This window comes from Rattus norvegicus, chromosome 7, assembly GCF_036323735.1.
Source record: "Rattus norvegicus strain BN/NHsdMcwi chromosome 7, GRCr8, whole genome shotgun sequence".
NCBI lineage: Eukaryota > Metazoa > Chordata > Mammalia > Rodentia > Muridae > Rattus > Rattus norvegicus.
In genome coordinates this window covers 126,019,891-126,030,340 of record NC_086025.1, presented here as the reverse complement: position 1 = coordinate 126,030,340, position 10,450 = coordinate 126,019,891, and the positions used below count along the sequence as shown (strand labels likewise).

Sequence of the window (10,450 nt, the reverse complement as noted above, 5' to 3'; positions counted from 1 at the left end):
TCTTTGTATATTATGAATTACTTTAATCACATGTGACAATTGTGAATTCTCATCTTACCTTATACTGCTTTCAATATTAAAATGCTAAATTATAAAATCCCTTTCTGCTTTTTTTTTTTTGTCTTCTTCGGATACTAGACTTTTAGCCTTACTGGGCATCTGTTGCCTCCCCTCCCCTCACCCCCAGGGCTCCCAGCATTGTGAGCAATAGAGACACTGTAACTTTCAGCAGAACTTGCCTTCTTACACTCACTGACGGTAAACCTTCCATCTGTTGCTTGGTTTACCATTTTTTTAGGGATATAGAGTGAGTGAACAAACAGCCCACCCTAAAAAAAATGCAACAAAAAAACCCCAAATATATGATTCCAAATGTCCATGAAATTGCCTACCTTCCTTCATTTCTTTAGGATAGTTTCCTTGTTAATCTTCTTTAATCTAGGTTCTCCATGTCAAATACTGTCTTCTTTTCTAGAGACTTTTTTCTTTTAAAATAAAGATTAGATCATTCAAGACCCTTCTTAAAAATCGGGGGTCCATCCCATATACTGTCACCAAACCCAGACAATATTGTAGATGCCAAGAAGTGCATGCTGACAGGAGCCTGATATAGCTGTCTCCTGAGAGGGTCTGCCAGAGCACGACAAATAGTCGGATGCTCTCAACCAACCATTGGACTGAAAACGGGACCCCCAATGGAGGAGTTAGAAAAAGGACTGAAGGAGCTGAAGGGGTTTTCAATCCCATAGAAAGAACAAGAATATCAACCAACCAGATTCCTCAGAGCTCCCAGGGACTAAACCACCAACCAAAGAGGGACCCATGACTCCAGTCACATATGTAGCAGAGGATGGCCTTACTAGGCATCAGTGAGAGGAGAGGCCCTTGGCTCTGTGAAGGCTTGATCCCCCCCGACCCCTGTGTAGGGGATGCCAGGGCAGGGAGATGGGAGGGAGTAGGTGAGTGGGTGGGGGCACAGTCTTAGCTCTGGCTGAGGTGGTATTAGCAAGTTTAAGATGCTGGGAGAGGGAGGGTCAGCCTGCTCTAGCAGTGTAGCCCTTGATCAGTAGACCATGCTCCAATGGAAATCACACGTCTAAGAATATTAAGGCAGCACAAATTGTCCTTGGAACCAACAAAGCAAGAAGAAGAAGAAGGAGGAGGAGGAGGAGGAGGAGGAGGAGAAGAAGAAGAAGAAGAAACAACAACAACAGTGATAATAATAATAATAATAATAATAATAATAATAATAATAAAGCTAACCACAACAAAACAAGAGGATACAGAATTGGGTGAGTAGGAAAAGGGGATTAGATTTAGGAAGAGTTTCTGGAAGGAAATGGATATGATCAAAGCACATTGTACAAAATCCTCAAAAGAGCTAATAAAAAGACATTAAAAATTATGGCAAGTAGCCTAAAACCTGATATTTCAAATAGAATATCGGTAGGCTTTTATGCAGGCACCCTTTCTGACTCACACTCAACCTGTATGTGTTCTCACTTGTTTCCACGTTTATAACCTCTAACGCCTTTAGGGCATGAACACACAGATGTATACACACACACACACACACACACACACACAAGTTTAAAGGTCCATGCACATGTGTACCTACATGTGTATGTGCACCTGAATGCACAGACACACTGCTTAGTGTTCCCCGGCATACATGGGGATCAGCATCACACTATCCCCTCTCCAGAATCAAAGCTTGATCCTTGTTTGTGGAGAGCTCATTTTCTCTCCAGTTCCTGGACCTGGGAGGTCTTAGTCTCTCTGTACTTCTCAGGTGCAGGAAGAACTTCTTCCCCATGCACCATGACAGTAGTGCACATTTTACTTGTTACATATCTGTTTGGATACATGTCTGTCTTGATATACCTTTACTATTGTGGGGCTTCGTGACTTTGTGCTTGGCATCCCTCTGGAGGGCTTGGTAGCATGATTAGGATACGGTAACTCCTTGCTTCCTTTTTGCAACTGAGAGATGAATACATACATAACACTTTTTCTGACAAGAGGCTTCTAGTTTCCAGATATCCATGCAATATAGAGTTTTGAAACATCTAGAATTCAGATGAGCATAATCCCCCCTCCAACTGGTGCTAACAATGGGAGAAGAAGGAACTGAGGAGAAGGAAGTTTTTTGGGTTTTTTTTTTTAAGAGCTTGGGTTCCCATAACAAATGCCACAGGCTGGCTAGCCTAAGCCACAGACTTTTTCATAGTTTTGGAGGCTAGAAGTTTCAGACAATGGTTTAGCTCTGGTGAGACCTCTCTTCCCTGTAACAGACCGATGCCTTCCTGCTCTGTCCTCACAGAGATCAAGTTATTGGTGTCTGCTTGTACAAGGGTAAAGCTTCCCTATTCACATAACCCTTATGAATATGCCATTTCTTAAGGTTCTGGGGGTCCAGACTTTAATATATGTATTTGATATGTGGGGACCATTGTATCTCTGGCAGTTTTGATGGGCTCTCTCTCTTATGATGTTCATTTCCCCCACTATGTGATGGAGGATGATACTTCTGTTTAACCATGCAGAGGTGACCTCTTTTGTGGCCTTCATGGTCTCTTATCATGGTGTACATGCCTTTTCTTCTGAAAATAAAAATGGGGGTAAACAATGACTAGGGAACTGTGAACTCTGCTCTTGGGCAGATTTGGCGACTCCCTCAGTGTCTTCAGAAAAAAAGGGTAAGCCCCTGTGACTTTCTCTGGGTATGTCTCCAAAGAAAGGATCTCAGAACTTGGGACATTTGTATCACTTCTCTTTTACAATGGAATGTGAGTTGTTAAAAACCAGTTATGTAAAGGGGATACACTGTAGCCACTTATAGACCTTGCACTTTTTTTTTTGTTTGTTTAATTTGGCTGTTTCTCTGTTTCGAATTAGGGGAGAGGGGATAAAGTTGCTGCCAACAGCTGGATGAAATGGAAACAAATGTCACCATCTATGGCTCCTTTACTTGCTTTTAAATATGTAACAGGCCCTGCCTTACAGGAGCCTTCTGTTTCCATGTGCTTGCCCACTCAGGACTCACTAACCTTTCTAGCATGCTCACTTGGGCTGTTCCTGTAGTAAATATTTCTGTGACCGCAGCAACATATTGTTTCTTCTTCTTTACTTACAATAGTAACACTGTGGAGAATTTAGAAGCCTGGCTTCCTGGTGCACACCTAAAATCCCTATATGTGGGAGGCAGAGGCAGGAGGATCATAAATTTGAGCCCAGCCTAGGCTATGCATAATGGATCCTGTATACAAACTATACAATATATAATAACTTTTAGGAAAGTGAAAACACTTCTGTTTAGCCATGCGGAGGTGACCTCATCGGTCTTCTTCATGGTCTCTTATATCACGGCATACACACCTTTTCTTCTGAGAATAAAAGAAGGGGAAATAATGAACTGGACTATGTACTCGGCTCTCAGGCAGATTTGAAGATCCCCTCAGTGTGGAAGCCCCTGTAACTCTCTCCAATCGGATATCCTGACAGCATCCAGTCTCTTTCATATGGGATATATATTCAGACTTCCCCGCCTCAGTTCTTCTCCAATCTATCCCAGTTTGCCTAGCGTCCTTGTCTTGTTCTCACCATATTTTAGAATGCTACCATATTTCAAATCCTAAATGGCTCCTCCTGCATGATGTTTCCCTGGAAACAAAGAGGGAAGTGAGTTTCTGTCTTCCAGATTCTCCCAGATGGCTCTTTCTGCCTTTGCATTTTCTCTCGTGTTCTCTGCACTCAGACTTCATTTCTTCCTCCTCAAAATACATTTCTTCAGATTTTGCAACTCTACTTCCCGATTAATACTAATGTTTTTTTCTTCAGCAACATTATTGTCTCTTCCTGATATTTGACATATTTTAATTTGAAATATTTAATTGATCAGTGGGCTTCTAATTGTCATAAAACCTTAAATGGACACCCATTTCAGTACGTATATTTAACCCGAATATCCAAGTAATGCTTAATAAGAAAAACAAAGATGGAGGATATATGTTTCAATGCTACAAACAGTGTAATACTGGTATACAGACGAGTGCACTCAAGAAGGCAATAAAACGAAGTTTGAAAATCAGCCGTGTCAGATGATTAGATTTCCAAAGGGATCCACTGTAGGAAGAAACGGTCTTTTCAGCCAATGGTTCTGGGTCATTGGATGTTCACATCCAAAAGATAAGCTTAATACCATATGTGAAAAATAATTCAAGGTGCACCACAAATCTGAATAATAAGACCCCCAAACTATAAAACTCTTAGAAAATAAACAGCAGAAGCTTCATGGTACTGGATTTTTCAACGACTTTTTAAATTTACACTGTACATGAAGGAAACAAAACAAAACCAGACAGACGAGACTTTATGAAAATTGAAATTTGGTACATCAAAAGACATTATAAGAATAAGAAGACGAAAAACAATGTTTGTTGAAAAAAAAAGAGTAAGAAGATGCGTCAAAGAATGTGAGAAAATATTTGAAAATCATATGTCTGATAAGGGATTGACATCTGGAAAAGATAGAAAACCCTAAAAAACTAGCGAACAACGTAATGATCCAATCAAAAGTGGGCAAATGCCGTGGACAGACATTCCTCCTGTCTCTGGTGGTGATCCCGCATAGTCAGGTCCAAGATGCTGGGCATTCCTCCAGGGGTCACATTCTGACTCTGATCAGAGTTCTACCTTTCTGAGTACTTCAGGGTATTACTGTCTCTTTCCTGCAGTCTGGAGGAAGTCATCTAGCACCATGACCCTTGTTCTGACTTTTCCTAGAGTTTGGTTTATGGAGGATCTGAGGCCGCCAAGCCTCTGACATAGCAAGATTTTAAAAATGAAATCTCATACTCCTCTGATCTTTGCAAAATGACGTCCTATCATTATCATATTCAAGTGCCAAATTGAGGTTTTCCGAGTATCTCTTTCTCCAAACTTGGATCCCATAGGGGAATAGGATGCCTTCTTAACTGCTGAGCCATTTCTCCAGCTCTTAAAAAAATATAATTTTTTGTTTTCTAAGTGTCATTAGTCTAATATCTGATAAAGGATGTTTCAAGACCAAATTAATCAGTAAATATAAAGCCACTTCATACTGATGGAGTCAACAATTTATCAAAATGCCATTACAGTTTAAAATTTACATACTCTCAGCATAAGCCTACCAAATATCGTAATACAGATACTGCTGGTTGTAGAGACACAGATTAATCTCCATGCAATAACAGAGGGTGACTTCTGTACCCTACTCAGTGCAGGTCATTCCTAAAAAAAAAAGAAAAGAAAAGAAATAGTAACCGCTCAATGAAATGACACTGTGCATCAAATGGGCACTGCAGACCTCTCCAGAACATTCCATTCAGACTCTGAAGAATACACGTTCTTTTCAGCTGCCCGTGGAATGTTCTTTAAACTGTATCGTCTAATAGGGCACAGAGGTAGGAGATGTAGGAACATTGAGGTAATTTCTTGTAGATGACCATAATGGAATCAAACAAAAAGTCAATAATAAGACAAATTACTCCTGGAGGTCGAACAACGTACTATCGAATGATGACTATGTCATCCAAGGAATCAATAGGGAATTAAAAACACGTTAGAATCAGATGGAAATGGAAGTACTTTTTACCTAAAGTAAATAATCAGTCCGAAGAAGGAAGATGATAAATGCTAATGCCTACATTTAAAAAAATTAGTGGATTTCAAATAAATCCAAGCGATTTCAGATAAATAGCTTGACAGTGCACTACAGGACCTTAGAGGACTAGGAACAAACTAAACCTAAACTTGGTAGATGTGAGCAAATAGCTAAGATCAGTGTAGAGATCAATGAACTGCAAACAACCCCCCCTTCCAAATCAATGGCAAAGAATTATTTCTTTGAAAATATAAACAAGACCAATCAAGCCCTAGTCAAAGTAATCAAAAATAGAGAAGAACCAAATTAATAAAAATAGGCAGGAGGAAGAAAGCATCCAAACAGTACAAACTGCTTCTTGAAAAAAAATGCATACAATGTATTTTGATTATGTTTTCCCCTTCACCAGCTTCTCCCAGGAGCCCCCCACCCCCACCCCAACTTTCCCCAGCTTCTCCCAGGACCTCTCCAACTCCTTACCAACTCAACTTTATCGTCTCTTTCCTCCTCGTTTTCAAAAATAAAAATAAAATCACGAAAGCAAAAATCAGAATAAAAAAAGCAAATAACTAGTAAGACAAAAAGAAAAAAAAAAAGAAACAAAAAGCACCCCTTCCAAAACCATGGAATTCATTTTTATGTTGGCAAACACCTTCCTGGGCATGGGGCCTGCCTGATTGCAGTTCATATATATGAGGATATTCCATGGAAGGAAACAGAGTTTCTCTTTGCCAGTAGGTATCAATCGCAAATGGATTCTTGGTCAGAGGTGGGACTGCATGTCCACTTGACCCTTTAAGCTCTAGAAGCCTATCAGGCTTGAATCCGGACAGGCCTGTGCTCCCAGCACAGTCTCTGTGAGTTTATATGTGAATCAGTCCTAGTGAGAATAGAAGATGCTCTTTCCCTGGAGTCATCTCATCCATGACTGGGTGCTCTATGGCTGGCTGCTCCACAGCCTCTCCTTCTCTGCACATCACACAGTTGTTGGCCTCTGTGTCAGTTACCATCTATGGCAAGAAGCCGTTTCTCTGATTAGGGTCAAGTAAAGGTCAGATCTGAGGGCATAGCACGAGGTCAACATGTAACCAAACAGTATTGAGTTTTACTCCAGGCCTATGACCTGTCTGGTCCATTCTTGGTCACTTTAAGCAGAGTCAGGTATGTAATAAAACACCATTGACCAAGGCAACTTATAAAAGAAAATATTTAATCCGGGTTTACAGTTTCAGTGGGTCACAGTCCAGGGTAGTGGAGAAAAGCCTTGATGTCAGACATAGCTCAGAGATTACACCTTGGTCCATAAGTAAAAGACAGAGGGAGATAGAGATGATAGAGATCGATATTGGTAGATAGATAGATAGATAGATCAATAGGCAGATGAGAGAAAGAGAACTTGGATAATAGCACAAGTCATTTTGAACTCTCAAAGCCCACTCTTAGTGGATACAACTCTTCCAACAATGCTCAGCCCCCTAATGCTTCCCAAACAGTTGCACTAACTAAAGGATATATATATATATATATATATATATATGTATATGTATATATATTTAAATATATGAACATATGCTGGTCATTCCACCTCAAACCACCACAAATACATACCAGTGAAATTCAGAAAACCATTGAGGACAAAATTTTAAAGGGTTTTACTCCATTAAGCTGGACTGTGTAAAAGAAATAAAATGTGGTTGGCCATGTACTTGACCTTCCCAAATGATTCACATGAGACGGTCCCACAGGAAATGATTCCTCTGGTACCATTTCCGGTCTCCATCTTAAGGAGTGATTGGTAGTCCTATGGCCCAGATTTGCTGCTTCTACAGCACTTAGAATGTTCTTATGTGTTCCTCTATTGTTATCGCCTCACTCTCTATACAGTGAGATGCTCTTGTACTGTTTGTTTAAAGTCGTTTTCAATTCAGGCAGCTTAGGCATTCAGTAGTCCCTGATTATGATGATCTCCTGTACTGGACCATGATTAGGGCTTCCATAACACATGCTGAATCACAGATTATTCTTTTTCCTTTTCTGCTGAAGGGTTCGCCTGAGGTGTGTGTTTTGTAACAACCCTCATTCTGACTTCCTCCTCAGTCGCAGACCCCTCCAGTGTGTTCCAAGATCTAACATTCTCTTATACCCTGACAACTTTCTCTTATATTCCCGGAAACAGGAAGTCAGCGTATCTGTCTTACTTTCTCATATACAAGCAACAGACCACAAGATTTTGTCTAAATGTCTTTTTAGGGTATCTATATGCTCGCTCATTGGATGCTACTCATCAAGATGGCGTGTCATGCCACACCCCATGGAGAAGGCAGCCTCGCCAGGGTTTCCCTTGAAGATGCTTCACCTAGAATTACACCTCTGGGTAGAGGACTCATCCTTGCTTGTACATCTCAGGACCCACTGTAGGAATCCTGAGATGGTGTGTGTGTGTGTGTGTGTGTGTGTGTGTGTGTGTGTGTGTGTGTGTTGTGTAGCTCCTACAGTGGGTCCTGAGATGTGCAAGCAAGGATGAGTCTATGATATCTATATCTATCTATCTATCTATATTATCTATCTAATCTATAATATAGCTCACATTACAGCACTCATATGTATCACAATGAAATGTCATATATAACATATATAATAATATGATATCACATCACAATAACATAGATCATGTATATGATACATATGTGTCATATATCATAGCAAGAAGGCACATGATCCCATACCATATAGGGAAAGGTAGCCATGTTGGGATCACTCCTTGGGTGCTCCACTCTCAAGCTGTTCAGCCTCAGTTGCGTGCCTTGCTACTCCTGTAAAATACAGTACGATTGCTTTCCCCAAAGTCCATTTCAGTTCTGTTAGTGCTTGTCTTGGTTGCCAATTGTATTTTGTTACATTATTCTTGAGTGGATGTGAACAAATACCTACGATCCTGAGGTACGGAGTCCATGACAGACCAAAGGAATGATAACCACCAAGTCCAGCTTTAGTGAACCAGTGAGCTTCATTAGTGCTGCTGCAGTAGTATGGGGAAGGGGTTATTCAGAGGAACATAGAAGACTCAGAGTCAGATTTATGACCAAAGCCAACCTCAGCAAGGGACTGCCTACAAAATCTAGAAACAGAGCTTACTGGGTGACTTGCAGGCAGCTTGACAGACTGAAGGGGCTCTTGTGTCTCCTCCAGGCAGCTTGGTTTGTCTGAGCGTCTTTCACACAACTCAGCTGCTCTCTGTCTCTTCCAGGTTGCAGAGCTGTGAAAAAGAAGTGTTAGTATCTGCAGCTGAAGTGACTCTCTATATGAAAGACTCTATAAAGGATCCAGAAAGACTCATATAACTGATCAACACTTTCCAGCCGGGTAATGATCTATGAAAAAGCAAGAAGGCAGTGTCTTCATGGAGGATGTGGAATTTGTATATAAAACATAAACCCCTTGTACTTCTGAAGAGCCATCTGTAGACACATTAAAAATGACAGCGACAGGATTTTTAGATATAATTTTAATCAATACCCATGGAGTATCTTCGTGAAAATCCCGAAAGGGATATTTATTATAAAAATTATACAGTGACCCTGTAACGTGCTAATCCTGTCTGCCTAGTAGTATCAGTACTGGACGAGTCATCACCATATACTTTATTTAATTGCACAGTGATTCCTGTAGACTCTTAACCAGTATGTTGTCGAGGACATGGCCTTCCCATCGCTATCACATCTATAATTTCTTATAAGTAAGGAGTTGCATACAGATCACCGTGGAGAATTATGAACAGGTACCATTACCTGTTGATGTGTAGATTCCGGTAGGCACAAGGAAGAAAGGAAGGATAAGTGGTTGATAAGGAAGTGAGGCATTAATTCTATTATTCCCTACTATTATTTTAGCAGAGTCATCATTAATAAACTCATAATTCACTCCGTTTCAGGTGCCATGTTTCTTATAAAAGTTTAACCCAGAGTCTCCAGGAAGGTACTTCAAGAACAGAGACAAATCCTTATAAGTAATAGGCAGATAAGAATGCCCAACTGACTTGGCCCCAAGGTTTTTGTAAGGGAGTGAGTGTTGGAGGCACAGAGATGTGCTAAGGGAAACCACCGATGTTAAACACACAGGGGTCTCTTCCCAGTGGAGGAAATAAAATAACTGTTTTACCATTGCAAGTCCGAGAATGGATTTTGTTAACAACCTGGAAACCTACCTATAGAGACAGACCTCACCCACCTTTTGCTATAGAGGCAGACCCCATCCAAATTCCCCAAAAAAGATTATCCCAGACTCTTCCCTCCCTAGACCACTACCCATTTTTAGAAGAGATGTTGTATGTGCTTTGTTGCCTGGTTACCTTTATGCTATTGGTTGGTGACCACACAAGATTCTAGCCCTTTAGCTCTAGAACCCACTTTCATGGTCAAATGTACTTTGTAAAAGAGTTTCTATGTAGTCACGCCTAAAGCTTTATCGTGCACCTGGAAATGGCTGATTGTTGCCTGGAAACCTCTTCTCAAATTGTTTTAAATCTGTTGACAATGAATCTTCTGTGTCAATCTGAACCATTCTTTTTTTTTCAGAGCTGGGGACCAAACCCAGGGCCTTGCGCTTGCTAGGCAAGCGCTCTATCACTGAGCTAAATCCCCAACCCCTTATCTGAACCATTCTTATCTCTTTGCCCAGTTCAACTCTCTGTCTGACACCTGGCAGGATTCCCCCACAACTGAGGGTACGTTGCTTGGGAAGTTTTAAGCTGAGAAGATGATGGTAAATTTGTTGCTGATATCCTAAATAATTACACAGTGATGGCTT

At 40.7% G+C, this 10,450-nt stretch overlaps 1 long non-coding RNA gene across 5 annotated transcripts in view; it reads right to left on the bottom strand.

The window, feature by feature from the left end:
- LOC102552608 (uncharacterized) overlaps window positions 1-9,986 on the bottom strand; it is a 39,659-nt gene extending 29,673 nt beyond the window's left edge. For 3 of the 5 annotated variants that reach the window (XR_005487329.2, XR_005487330.2, XR_010053500.1), the window contains exons 1-2: window positions 9,872-9,986; window positions 8,780-8,900 (exon numbers count right to left, since the gene is read on the bottom strand). This is a non-coding gene — a long non-coding RNA (uncharacterized LOC102552608). Of the gene's footprint in view, window positions 1-5,106; window positions 5,272-8,370; window positions 8,458-8,779; window positions 8,901-9,871 lie in introns of those variants that run through there. The other 2 variants (XR_005487328.2, XR_355925.5) reach the window with 2 other exon arrangements.
- Window positions 9,987-10,450: the final 464 nt, after the last annotated feature.